The sequence below is a fragment of the Nannospalax galili genome, unplaced genomic scaffold, assembly GCF_000622305.1.
Source record: "Nannospalax galili isolate Female #2095 unplaced genomic scaffold, S.galili_v1.0 scaffold810, whole genome shotgun sequence".
NCBI lineage: Eukaryota > Metazoa > Chordata > Mammalia > Rodentia > Spalacidae > Nannospalax > Nannospalax galili.
In genome coordinates, this window is record NW_008329132.1 from 1,683,917 (window position 1) to 1,698,862 (window position 14,946).

The window sequence follows — 14,946 nt, forward strand, 5'->3', positions numbered from 1 at the left end:
TGACACTGATTCTAACTACTCCAACAGCTATCAAAATACCTGAAAGCAAATCCTGAATCCATCACTCTAGAGTCCAGCCTTGGAAGACAAAAGAAAAATGAGGAGGAACCCAATAGAGAGATGCTTTTGGAAGCCCTTGTCAAGAAATTCCAATGGACTCTCATATCATATGAACATTTAAAAATTTTCCTGTTCTGACTTTTTTCTACTTCCCTGTCTAGAACTTGTAATGCTAATTACTCTTGCCTTTACTTCTCCTTCTCATCTCCTATTCATGATTCAAGGACTTTCTTTTCCCCCCAGAGACAAGAGTTATGCAGTTTTGAAATCTTTTAGAGAGACCCACTGAAGGGGTACTCCAATTGTCTCACCCTGTGTCCCTGTTCAGCATGGAAGAAGCCAGAGTGGTCTGCGTCCCTATTCCCTATTGGCAATTTGGGTAACCTCTTCAGAGGATGGTATAAGACTAGACGGTAGGAATTGGCTAGACAGTTAGGGTAAAAAGACCCCAAAGAAGAGTAACCAGTTTCTTGGCTAAAACTCACAATATGCTTGGGCCTCTTAGGAGCCTACTCCATTTTCAAAGGCCAAAAATGTCTAAAATGTTTGAGAGATTTTTATCTAATCCTTAAAAGATTTTAGGATTACCTCTTCAGAAGGGGGAAATGTTAGAGTAGACAAAAGCCCCATAAAAAAATAAATCAAAGAAGAAGAAAGAGTACATGAAGTTATCAGAAAAAAGTGATGGGGAGATATGGGAGGAGTTGGAGGGGAGGGAGTGGGCATGGGTTTTGGTCAAAACACATTATATGCATGTGTGAAATTCTCAATAAATTACTTGTTGAAGAAATAAAGAAAAATATTCATTGATGACTGTTATCTGGATCAGTTATTTAATTAAAGACTGTAAAATGAAAAATAAATAAATAAATTCACCTGACAAATCACATGGGCCTAAGGGATGGACTTCTAGTGTCTAATAATTATAGAGCCACTAAAATTCTATTTTTTCTAAATCTATTTTTTTAGGCAATACTTTTCTTTCATGGAAATGCATTTGCAAAGCATTATCATGAAGATGAATAGATTTGGAACACATTTATTTGCATTTGACATATGCCCAGAGTCTGAACACAGGCTAAAGTGGGACATACCAATAGACCGGTGTCTCAGGAGAGTTCATCTGTGACCAAGCCACTGAGCAAGGTGTGGGGGGTTCATTTGCTCTCAGAATGGTTTTCTGTGATAACAGAAAATAAATCTGGTTTTGTGAATAGAATATATCAAAATAAGTAGGGTTACGTCCCAGAGGGGGGAATGTTAGAGTGCCAAAAGCCCCATAAAAAATAAATAAATCAAAGAAGAAGAAAGAGTACATGAAGTTATCAGAAAAAAGTGATGGGGAGATGTGGGAGGAGTTGGAGGGGAGGGAGGGGCATGGATTTGATCAAAACACCTCATATGCATCTATGAAATTCTCAATAAATTATTTTTTTAAATGACCACTGATCAAAAAAGTGTCAAATTGCAATTACATATGTAAAAGTAGCACAAAGAAATGAAGAGCTTTTGTTAAAGTACCAAGAGCCTCTATCGATGATGAGGCCTTTTCCCCATACCAGGCATCACACTTGGGTTTTCACACGTGCTGGGCAGGTACTCTACCCCTCAACTATATCCCGAGGTTCTTTGTAGTTTGTATTTTCTAAAGATTTGTTTATTATATTAATTGATGTGTATGTGTGTGTACCTGTGTGAATTTATGTGTACAATGTGTGTGACCTGTGGAGGTCAGAGGGTGTCAGATCCCCTGGAACTGGAGTTACAGGTGGTTTCATGCCACCTAATGTGGGTGTTGCAAACCGAATCTGGGTCCTCTGTGAGAGCAGCAAATGATCTAAGCAGCTGAGCCATCTCTCCCACCCTGTACTTTATATTTGCAATGAAGGTCTCACCGAGTTGCCCAAGTTGACCTTGAACTACTCTGTAGCAAACTCTGATCTTGAACTGTGATTCTCCTGCCTCAGACTCCTGAGTGGCTGAATCTATTGGCCTGTGCTACCAAGCCAGACCCAGAAAAAAAAAATGGAAGAAGTAAATATCTAGACACAAATCTCACCCTAAAAGATAGCGTATTGATGCCTAGAAAGGTGAAAAGAGCCAGTCCTTGTTCAGCCTCTGTTCAGCCCTAAACAGGACACCTTTATCACACCCTCTCTCCCAAGACTCATAGATCATTATGGAAGAGGGACAGAAAGATTGGAAGAGCTGGAGGTGGGATATGAAAGAAGGAAACCGTGCTTTCCAGACACAACGGGGCAGTTGCACATATGAACCCACAGCGCTTCTGACAGCATGCCCAAGACCTGCACAAGCCCAAGCCAGAGGAAGCCTAGCATGGAGGGGGAGGGGCAGGAAGCCCCATCCCTGGCTGAGGAGGTACTGACAGCTGAGAGCTGATTGGGAGGGAGTCCGTTTCTTTTGGGGTGTGATGCTGGGTAGGTTGGCAAGGCTCCAGGGACAGACCCACTCCCAAGAGCATTTGGAGAGCACATATTAGACTTGATAGACCTTAAAAAGAAATAGAAGACGGGCTGGAGAGATGGCTCAGAGGCTAACACTGACTGTTCTTGCAGAAGTCCGGGGTTCGAATCCCAGCACCCACATGGCAGCTAACAACTGTCTGTAACCCCAGTTCCAGGGGATCCGACAGCATGGGCATTGCATGTCATGGGTGCACTTAGTTACATGCAGGTGTAGCACTTATACACAATATATAAAATATTTTTTAAAAATAGAAGACATAAGGTGGGGGGGTAACAAGGGGGGTTGGATCAGAGAGTAGTTCCAGGGAGAGGTCTGAATGTGTCCAAAAATACATCTTAAGAGAAGAATCCATAAAATATTATTTAAGGAAGGCTCATTCTGCTGAGAGCTACCCACCTCTCTGCCTATTTTCCCAGTTGTCTGAGGTGAGAGAACACCAGCCCTGGTTATTCTGAGGCAGCTGAGTGACCCCTTCAGCCTGGGTCCCGTACTTAACACTACTCCCTCCAGAATACGGTGCTTTAAGATTCCTTCATATATTTATACGCAAACCAATGCCTTAAATCACTTTTAGTAGTGGTGTGGTTTAAAGAACCCATTGATGTTGATATTGATGTCAGTTCATTTGCTTTCTCCATTTGTTTTGTCTGAGTATTTTCCATCTTATCATTTCAAATAGTCAATTTTCGATGTCGATTTTCAGTATGCTTTTCTTCTAGTAATTTAGGCTCTTAATTATTACTCTAAGATTTCTCCTCTTTTCCTTCCTTCCTTCCTTCCTTCCCTTCTTCCTTCCTTCCTATATAATGAGTTGTTGCTTATCTTGTATGAATTTAAAAAAGTAATTTTCATGTAAGTTTTATTATTATATATTATTATCATGTAAATATCTATTTTATTAGTTTTGTCACGTAAATACTATCGTCATCATCATCTTTATCTTCCTTACTGTGCATACTTACACACAAGGAGTAACCTGCCCTGCAGGGCCCTGCTAAATAAAACATGGCAAGTGTATGTCAGTGCTTAGCTCTTTGATACCCCCAAAGCTCCTGTGCTCCGTCATTCCTCTCACAAGACTGACATGTACAGGGAGTTGCACTACATTTTATGATGGCCACTGGAACTTGGTCACTGACACTTGCATCATGTAGATGAACACTTTCTGGGTTAGGAGAGCAGGTTATCTGAGCTTCTTCATGGCTAGTCCTAATGCCTTTAGTCAGAAAGGTATGGCCGATGAGGTATTCATAAGTTCTCTTTAGACTTGATTTAGGGCTTGCTGCACGATCAGCTTTAGTAAATGCCCTGTGTACTCAGAGTAATGGAGAGCTTTCTATATGAGTGCAAACAGGTATCTGATCAGATTTATGGACCGAGTTCAGTCACTGTACATTCAAATTTCCTATTTCCTTAATTTTGCTTCATTTTTATCTTCTCAGATTCTAGGAGAAATCTGCCGTGATCTTGGGATTTTCACTTTTCCTTCATGTCTTAGCTAATTTTGTTTTCTATGGGTTTGTCCACAGGGCATCACAGGCATAACTGGTATTCTTAACTTTTCTCACCCAGGAACTTGCTGTGTTTCTACTATCTGCCAACTCTCTCTGGATCCTCAGGGTGAATGGCCAGGTGGAGTTTGTATGACCATTCCTTTATTCGGGCGTCTTTTCTCACTTTCGTTACTTACGATTTGTGTTTGAATTAAGCAGCAGTGTTTTTGTACTGAAGACTTCTCTGTTGGCTCCACGGTGTGGCTTGCTCTAAGTGGTTTATAGTAAGTCTGTGCTCAGGCTTTTATTTTTGATGTGTTACACTTCAGGTGGTTTTCTAAAGTAGCAAATTGATTTCTATGTTCTGCTTCTGTAAAATCATTCTTTACCAGCAACCTAATCTTCTTTGGTATAGCAGAGGTAAATGCTTCTCAGTGCTTTGACTTCAGGAAGAAAGTTCTGGTGGCCTCCCTAGGAACTCACCCACATTTACTACCATCTCCCCTGTATCTGGATAATTTCTGCCATGTTTTGTGTTAAAATATGTTGTCATATTTTCTCTTATTTTACACTGGGTCAGCAACTTTTCTCCCTCTCTGTCTCTTTCTTCTCTGTTAACCTCCAGTCTGCAGACACTTTTTATTTGTTATTATTCTAGTTGTCTGAATAAAATTTGATACATGTAATAGATGTGCAACATCTATAATCTGTCAATGTTTCTGTTTCTGCTTAGATAGTGGGAGGCATTTTATATAGAAATGTCCCAATACCTTCAATATTAGAGTTCAACCTTAAAATTCCACCAAAAATTTAAAAATGACAAATTTATCGAAGCTATAGGCTACAAAATCAGCCTGAAGTCAGAAGTGTTCCTAAAAGTCAGCAGTAAACTTGCTGAAAAAAAGATATTAAGAAAACAGATATAGAACTGGAGAAATAGGACTGTGCTCAGTGATTAAGAGCACTTCTGCCTTTACAGAAGACTGTAGGCTCCCAACATCCACATCAGGCAGCTCATAACTACTTGTAACTTCAGCTTTAGGGGATCCAATATCCTCTTCTGGCCTCCACAGTCACCTGCACATAGGCATACAGACAGACACACACACACACACACACACACACACACACAAACACACACATGAGGATATAAAAGAAAACAAACCCAATTTTAATAGAATAATAAGGAAAAAATTGATCCAAGGTACTGATTAAAATTTATTTTTGACCTTTCTCTATGTGACATTTGCTACATATGTTATGCATGTTTCGATATGTTACATGTTACTATAACATATTAACAGAAAACACTGAAGAAGGCAAAAACAAATGACGAGCTATCCCATGTTCATGGATTAGATTCTTCCTAAGGTTGTTAAAATGCCCACACTACACAAAGAAATATAGAACCAGTGTGAGCCCTGTCAAAATTCCAATGTAATTCTTCACAGAAATAAAAATGAGACTTACATAGAACCTCAAAAGATTCCACATAGCTTAGGCAGTCTTAACAGGAAACAGGAAAGACATCTCATGACCTGTTCTGAAAAGTCTGCAACAAAGCTCTACACACCCAAACAGCACGAGCATAAAATAGACTGGAGATGAAGAGAGTGGGAGGCAAAGCCCAGAGATGAACTTACACATTAACAGACAAATGTCTTAGAAAATCATCAAGAACACGCACCAGAGAAGCCCGTGGATTAATGGTGCTTGGAAAACCGTCTATGCACATGTCACCCTCTGTCCAGTTTTGTATTGGGCAGTTTAGGCTTCCAACAATTTCATTTCATAACTCATCCTTGTTCTGTCTTTCGCTCGTCCTGCGTCCCACTTCAAATTTCTCTTCCCTCTGGTTCTGACAAATTCCTCAAAGAATTATTTAAACGTAAGCTGTGATCTCAGGATCAGCTTTGGGAGGAGCTCAGCCCAAGACATGATTATGGTAAAGAAGAGGGGGAAGTTTGAGAAAACGCTCATTTTTCATACCGTTAATACAGACTGTTGGCTGGGGAAACACAACCCATCTCATTATCAAGCGAATACACACACCGATGACCTCAGCATTTGGGAGAACCAACCTCAGCTGCCCAGGAGTGAACTCCCGCCTTCACTGAAGTTCGCAGAGTCACCAAAAGAGTGGGATTCCATTTAGCATTTGGCATCTTTGGGAAGACAGGAAGTCTATGCTGCCAGCAAGAAGGAACTAGAGGGTAGAAGGAAGAGCAAGTGAGAACAAGCTCCAGGTCTCCGGGAGGCAGAGGTCAGGGAAGGGGTGTATCACTGTCAGAGGCAGAGGTCACTCCAGGGGTCAGGACTGGAGGAACAGAGCCCAAAGTCACGTGACACTTGACGCTCAGGCGTGTGGAATTGCTAGCATGCACAGAGTGTTGCATATCTCAAAAACCCCAAAGCAAACTCCAAAGACAGGGTAGCTTGCTGACCCAGAACTGTTGGGTGTGTGTGCACAGCCTTCCCCAACAGCACCTCGGCCTTCCCCAGGATTCTCCAGTCACTGTTGCCACTGGTCACGAAGCCTTACCCAATGCCTCTGCATTCAAACCTGTGTTTACAGAAAGAACTTACTAGCTCAGAAATGGTCGGGTTCCCAGCAAAGAACTGTTTGACTCTCTTCACTCATGGGCTGTCTTTTATTAGGACTTTGAAGACAAGTAAGGAAATTTTATTTCTTTGCACTTGGCTTGTAGAAATCAAAATCCCTGGAGGAAGAGGGGTGTGTGTAAAAAATCCACCAGAGGGAGCTTGGAATTGGCAAGCCGCCCTGGGCTTTCCCACACACCTCTCCTCTCTGCCCCCACCCTCCCTCCCTTCCTTTTCCGGTTTCCTCATTTCTTCCCTCCTTTTCTCCGATGTCAACATCTCAAAGTAAGGTTTGGTTTCCCTTTGCTTTTTTATGTAGTAAATATTTTATAACTTTAAAAGGAAGGCAATGTTCGCTCTTAATTGTTTTTGATTAAATATGCTAATTACCTTTTGGAATACTAATGACACATGGTGCTAAACGTTTTAATAATGCAGTGGAATAACTGGTAAAGAAATAACAAATTAACCTGAAATGTGAGTAGCTTTCCTCGTTTTAAACTGTACTAACATACAGAGGGAAAAGTCAAAACTGTACCATCATCTGACAGAAGCAGGAAAGAACACTTGATTATCAGGAGCACTGTATATACTGTTTTCTACCTGAAAGAATTTTTTCAGAAACTGCTCTTTACTGGAATAGTGACCTGGAGAACAGCAGCTTGCTTACGTGTCTTTAACGGCAGAATTTGGGCCTCATGCTTTGAGTGGATGCTGCCCAGGACTTCCTTCTCCTTCCCTGGTCACCCCAAATCCAGATAAACCCAAAACTTGGGGCCATGCTCATGAGGGAGCCCAGGGCCAAACAGGCTGTCCAATGAGGTGCCCTGCAGGAAAAGAGAGAAAACCTTGGTCCAGAAGCCAGTGGAGTTATTCAGGCCATGTGCTGTGTTTAAGCTGTCTCCGCGCTGTACTGAGAAGGGTAAACACGTCCTGGATCAGGTCTATTTGAAACTTTACCAGGTCAGAGACCGCAGAATCTCACGCAGGGCACAGAGGTCCCAGGGGACAGTTTGCTTCCATCATGGGCCTCAGGCATGCCCGTGTGGAGACAAGTGCTGCCCCACTGTGTGTCTAGGGAACAGTGAGAAAGGTCTGGAAGGAGTTCTACTTGTCACAGCTGGGGGTCCATCTGGACCTAGTGAGGGGCCAGGGCAGCTGCTAACATCCTCAGAGCTTGGGAAAGCTCCACCAAAGGCAGTCCTGTCCAGGAGTCAGTGGTGCAACAGGTGCAGAAGCCTTCCGGGGTCCAACTGCCACATCCATTAAATGGGCAGCAAAGAAGAAGCTGGAAGGTGGCACTGATGGACATAGCAACACACAGGACAGACACTGCACAGGACTGCTGGCCGGCCTTCCCTCCAGTGATATCTAGAAGAGTGCAGATGCAGATGGAGGATGAAGAGAGGAAGAAGTGGGGGGGGGGCAAGAAATGAACAGGGTTGAGAAAAATCAATACATCTTACCTTATTTTGATCCTGATCTGAATAATAAACTACAAAGGTGTCTCCAGTTGTCAGGAACATCTATACTGTAGATTAGTTGTTTAATAATGGTGTTATTGCAAAACTTTTAGAACAGTGTGTTTATATGTGGAAATGATGGTAGATAGATGATACAAGATTATAGATAGATGATAGATGGATGATAGATAGATGATAGGTGATAGTTGATAGATAGATGATAGCTGATAGTTGATAGATAGGTGATAGATAGATGATATATAGATACTAGATAGATAGATCATTGATAGATGATAAATAGAAGATAGATCTATAGACACGGACAGATAATTGATGGTAGAAAGATAGTTGATAGGTGATAGCTGGAAAGATAGATAGATAGACTGATAGATTTCTGAGATCTCTTTTAAATCCAGTGTACCTGAATGTTGTATGAGCCTGACTGTCTGAGCTTTGCTGATAACGCTCTGGAGTGAGGTGAGATACAGGGTAGAGATGATGCGGGACAACGGTTTTTGAAGCTAAGACACAGCTATGTGAGAGATAGATTTCCTTATATTTCTATAACGCTTTAAGGATTTCTAGAGTAGTTAATTTCAAAGAGGACTTTGTCACTGTTAAAATCATGCACAGACTATTCACAGAAAAGGCCCAGGTGCCTGGTCTGACACATTGGGAGTCACAAGCACGTCCATCTGGCTCTCAGTGGTCCGTGTACTACAAGGTGCACACGTGTCTCCATTGCAAAGTGAAGGGCATTTTTCTAGTTGAGCATTCACGTTCCTTGTTTCCTGTTAGAGTTCCTTTGACTTTGTCTGTTGAGGTCTCTGTGCGAATGACCTAACGGTTTAAAAACGTCAACCCTTTCCAGTCTCCATAAAACCAGTCCTCACGGGGGCTTTAGAGAAGGGCCACAGGACGTCGAAGCCAGCGGGGGAAGTGGCCCAGCTTGAAATGAGGGTCAGACAGGGAAGTTCTGTGAGTGTGCCACGGGGAAGGGCGGTGTGAAAGCTCCCATTCATCTTCCCTTGAATAGCCCTAGCCTCTCCCTCTTGACTTCTCTGGCACCTGAGGTGTTTGCAAGGTGCCAAAACAAAAGACTCACTCTAGTTGTGGTAATAAAACAGCTATTTTACCAGCTTCCCCCTGTGATTTGGTTACAAGGGAAACACTCCCAGAGTCCCTGCAGGCCAGCATGCTCTCCTCCCTGAGATCTCCTCCTCCTCCAGGTCCCCAGGAGACATCAGCCACCGTGTGTCCCCAAGAGACCTTGGCATGCATGCAGTATCCCTCCTGCAGTGCCAGGCCAGCTGGGCAGAGGCAGCTGTAGGTGGTGGAAAGCAAATGTGCCTCCTTCACAGGACAACATGTTGAGAAGGCTCTGGGCCGTGTGCCTCCTACACAGGACATGTCGGGAAGGCTCCGGGGTGCGGATGGCACATCTGATCTTGAAAAGAGTTCACATCCACTGCAAAGCAAGCTTCTCAGAGGTCTTTAGTCTCCCCGGGGGTCATGGTTTCTTGGCAGCAGAGGCTGAACTGTGTTCAGGAGAGCTGAGGTTCTGTAAGGAGGAGAAGAGGGAGTCGAGCTGGGGCAGAGGCAGTCATGAGGTTATGACAGTGGACTGGCCACATCATGGTCAGCAAAGGGGAGACTCGGGAGCAAAGATGGAGCAGCGAGCAGAAATGTCCAGGCCCTGCTGCTGGGTCTGGCCAGGGTAATCCATAGAACATCACCTTGACCCAAAGTTGAGGCTAACCTTGAAGGATGAGCTGTGAGACTGAGCCTCGGCATGCAGGGCTGACAGCTGCCCTTGCACACTCAGACGCCTCATTATAATCCAACATGTGGCAGGGATTCCCATCAGCAGGGAAGCTGCAGTCAAGTGTCAGAGGGATGTTTCCTGACTCTCAGTAGGACGGAGGGCTAGCAGGGCCCAACAGGGGCCTTCTCGGGGTGCACTCAAAAAGCACAAACCGTCGCAGTTCTACATAGGTGTTCACAGAGTGAACAGGGAACCCTTCAACAATGCCTCGATTTCAGTGCTCAGCTAGAGCTACCCTTCACAGGAAGCAAAGTTCCACTGTCGAATCTGGGACTTACATTCTCCCAGTGGGCACTCTGAGGGCTGCAACTCAACTAACCTGGCTACTTGCACTGAGGGTCAGTATTGGGCCAGGTGTACCAGAGATACCGTTTGCCTGTTGGTGACCTAGTCCTGAAACCACTGAGGGTCAGTATTGGGCCAGGTGTACCAGAGATACCGTTTGCCTGTTGGTGACCTGGTCCTGAAACCACTGAGGGTCAGTACTGGGCCAGGTGTACCAGAGATACCGTTTGCCTGTTGGTGACCTAGTCCTGAAACCACTGAGGGTCAGTACTGGGCCAGGTGTACCAGAGATACCATTTGCCTGTTGGTAACCTGGTCCTGAAACCACTTTGCAAGAAGCTTTGCAGGCAAGGTGAACAGATATGTGGACATTTGCAAGGTTCTGAGCTGACAGGCTTGGCCCTCACATGTTGGCCAGAGTAGGTACAGCATGGGAAAAGGGTGGTTCTCAGGTCCCTGGGGCCAAAGCACTCCATTCGAACCTTCATTCGGAGAGACACATTTATGAAGGAGTATATTTGAGGATCATTTTCAATAATCCTTTTTCTTACAGAAATGTTAGTGTGAGACATTCCTGTCTAAGTGTTAGGATACCACACAATCAAATACAGACAAGAAAAAGCTCCATGAGGCTAATGCTAGGTCCTGCCTTACCATCTGGATGCATGTAAATGTGTGCTGACTTCAAGAGGTGCCCATGTTTGTTAAATTTTTGTGGAAACAATTTGCAGAATGATATATACAGGCTGGCCTCGAACTCACAAAGATCCACCTGCCTCTGTCTCCCAAATGCTGGGATTGAAGGCGTGTGCCACCAAGCCCAGCCATCATTTTATTTTTATACACACTGTGACAAGCTGTGTACAGACAGGTGTATGTACACATACACACATAGATGCATGTATTTGCAACACATATACGCGTATGAGAGACATAAGTCTGGAAGTCTGTGTCCTCTTGTTGATGGTTGTTATCAGTTGGCTGTGGGGACAGGGACCTGCAACTTTTTTATTTATATGGTTTCATGTTGTTTAAATTACTTGCAAACAGCATGTGTTCTTTTATTTTAAAATAAATATTAAAAAGCTAAATCCTCAAAACCATCTGTTTTGGCCGCTGCTGTTCTCTTCGTTTATTATTCATTTGCCTGTTTCTTATGATTTGCCTCTTTCTCCAACAAGTGGCCTCAGTAGGGGGAAATCACTCAGGAGACTCTGGGGTGTCAGAGTCACAGCAGTGGGGGAAGGTGGGGGGAGGATCACAGAAGCAGACAGACACATTTGCGTCAAAAGTCCCAGACTCCAGAGTTGAAGGAGATATTCATTTCAATTTTTTTTTTTTTTTGGTCTTTTTGAGATAAGGTCTCCCTGTAGCCACAACGGGCTTGGAACTCGCTGTGTAGACCAGGCTGGCCTTGAATTCACAGAGATCTGCCTCTGCCTCCCAAGTGCTGGGATTAAAGGCTTGTACCAACACACCCAGCCTCATTTCTAATTTTTAAAAAACATTTTATTTTATGTATATGCGTGTGTTACCTGCGTGTATATAAGTGCACCCGTGCCATGCAATGCCCTTGGAGATCAGAAGAAGGCATTGGATCCTCTGGAACTGGAGTTACAGATGGTTGCTAGCCTCTCTGTGGGTGCTGGGAATGAACTCAGTCCTCTGCGAGAGCAGCCAGTGCTCTTAGCTGCTGAGCCATCTCCCCAGCCCCATCTCATTTCTATTTTAAAATATACAGTCTTACTGGCTTCTCAAAAGGCAGGCTTTTTGACTCTCTTTCCCTCTCTATTTCCTGCAGCAATGGGCAGTGTAGCCTATTGGTTCTGCCAATCAGTAAAGGATGCAGTTCCATTTCATTACAAAGCTCCCTGAACAATTTCCACCCACATTTCTATTGGATTGTCCACCTTTTACTTGCAAACTTTTACCAGCTCTTTATACATGAGATAATATAAATTTTTACCAAATCTAGTTTAACTGTTTTTAATGCTATATATATTTCATTATTTTTAGAATTTCTATAGTATATGACTTACTGGGTATGGTGGAACACACTTTTAATCCCAGTTGTCAGGAGGCAGAGGCAGGTGGATCTCTGTGAGATCAAAGCCAGCCTGGTCTACAGAGAAGTTCCAAGCCAGCTAGGCATGCAGGGGGACCCTGTCTAAAATAATTTAAAAGAAGTGATGCTTTAATATTAATTTACCTAGGGCCTTCACGCATCATGCCCTTCTCACTCACAGCCCTGGCCCAGGCATGACATTTCTGTCATCTGTCTTCCAGCTGGACTCACAATTTCAGCATTTCATGTGTCATGTGACTGGGAATTCTACCCCTGAACCTCACACTTGTCCAGAGTAGGAGGCCAGGTCTGTGAAGAACTCTCTCTAAGAACTCTGGGAGAGGAATGAGGAGCTTGGTCAGCATCCTGGGCTCCCAAGCGCACTGTAGGTAGGTCCACAGAGAACCACAGCATCTGAAAAGAGGGACCAGAGGGAGACACCTGGGCCTGGGACCCTTGGCTTCCAAGCAGGGACCTGGTGCTGTTTTCTAGCCTATGTGGCCAAGCTGAGCCTGAGTTGTGTGGATGCCGATGCACAGCCCTCTCTCTGCTTGGTGGGCTGCCATGCCCCCCCTCCCAGCTCACTGAGGCTGTCAACCCCAGAATGTGAGGGTGGGGCACAGCACCTAAGGGTAGAGTGGGATCTCCTTAAGCCTTGTGATCCACCGGGCAACTGCAGGTGTCCCTGCTTGTCCTGGGACAGGAGGAGGAGGAGCCTCCTGCCCCATGTCCTTCCTTACTCTGCAGATCCGGGTGAGGAGTCAGCCCAGCTGCCCTTGAGCGTCTCCCTGGACTTCCGTGTGTGGGAAATGAAGAGATGAAGGCAAGCACTGTCCTCCCCCAGGACCAAATAAGCCAAGCTCTTTCCAGATTTCTCTTGCTCCTTTCTCTCTCTAGCAGGGAATCCAGACTCTTTCCACAGGAGAAAGAACAACAGGGCCTCCCTTCAGGAATCCCGCAGCCTCCCGGGGAATCCAGACTCCACAGGAGAAAGAACAACAGGGCCTCCCTTCAGGAATCCCGCAGCCTCCCAGGAGCCCTGAGGTCGCATGTTCCTGGAGAAAGCCAGGGAGGCAGGACAGAAAGGGAGGCATTAAAAGTCATACTCAAGTTGCTAAGTCCATGAATCCATGTGTAAATTCTAAATTGAATTGACCCCCTGGTGACTTAAAAACACCTCATATAAATTACTTGAGAATAGGGATTTTCTGTTCCTTCTGATTTCATTATATAAAACACTGACAAAGACATTATTGATTGCGCTACCGTGTGCCTCGGTTGCCTCCCTCTGGAAGCTCCAAGAATCCAGGACAGTTTGGGGTATTGACACCCACCTTCCTCATGCCTTCTGTGTTTTGAATCTCATGTGCATAGTCTCTCATGGAGAACATGAAGTGACATCCTTGCTACCTAGGTAGCAGTACCAGCTGATGTGGTGCTCAGAACTGGGTCTTTCAGAGGGCTGTGCACCTTAGGCTGATCCTGGCTCTAGTACAAGGTGGACAGTATCCCAGCAGGCACTGGCAACCCACATCTCTGTTTCCCAAACTCCAGAAGGGGAGACTTAACTGTGACTTTCTCGCCTGTTTTATTTTGGTGACCTAGGAAGATGGGATGAGGCGGGTCCAGGTGCCTTCTTGATTAAAGATGCTCATTAATGTTGCTAGATCCATTCTGAGACCTCTGAGTGGAATCAATGTGGCCTCTTGATCTCCCATTAAGTGATGGCAGATCCTTGACTTTCAGATCCAACACCTGTTGTTATGACCTCAATGTCTGTCTTCTCCTAAATCCATATGTTGAAATTCTAACCCCTGTGATGGCATTCAGAATGCCACCACAGTGAAAAGGCATTGTCTGTGAACCACAAGGTGGTTCTCACCAAAGGTGCTGGTCTTGCTTCCTTCTGTTCCTGTGATAAACACGGACCAAATTACCCTAGAGGAGGAAAGGGTTTATTTCATCTTACACTTCCTGGTCTCAGTCCTTCTCTGAGGGAAGTCAGGGCAGGAACCTGGAACAGAAACCAGGGAAGTTACTGGCTTACTCCTCTGCGGGCTCAGGTACTTTCCTATACAGCCCAGGTCCACCTTCCTAGGGATGGCACCGCCTACAGTGGGCTAGGCCTTCCCACACAGCCTTCCATCATGACATTTCCTCACAGACATGGCCAGGGGCTGATCTGATGAAGACAAGGGCTCAGTTGAGTCTCCCTCAGCTACGTCTAGACTGCATTAGTTTGGAAGCAGAAATTGACTAGGACATGACACATGGGGTCTACCTGTGCCTTTGGTTCCCAATCTGCAGAACTATAGGCAGCATGGTTGTTTGCTGTACTTTTTCAGAGTAGTCTGAGGGGCCCTAGGACACCTGGGTATCAACTGGACTGCAGCACTCGGGAAGGATTTTGATGCCCTCTCCAGGAATCCTGTCCAGATCTGAATATTTAAACGAGTGGAAATCTGAAAGATCATCAAGGTACCCCCAGCATCTTACTGGACCGGCCACATTAGAAGAGTCCAGTAGTCATATGGAAGGCACGGGAGAAGTAACACTTGGTGATCCAGAGGACACAGGGTCAAGGCAGGAAGCTCCATTCCCAACATTGCTGGGGACAAATGACATTGCTCTTCCCCACTCAGCAAGACGCCACAAAGGCAGCACTTC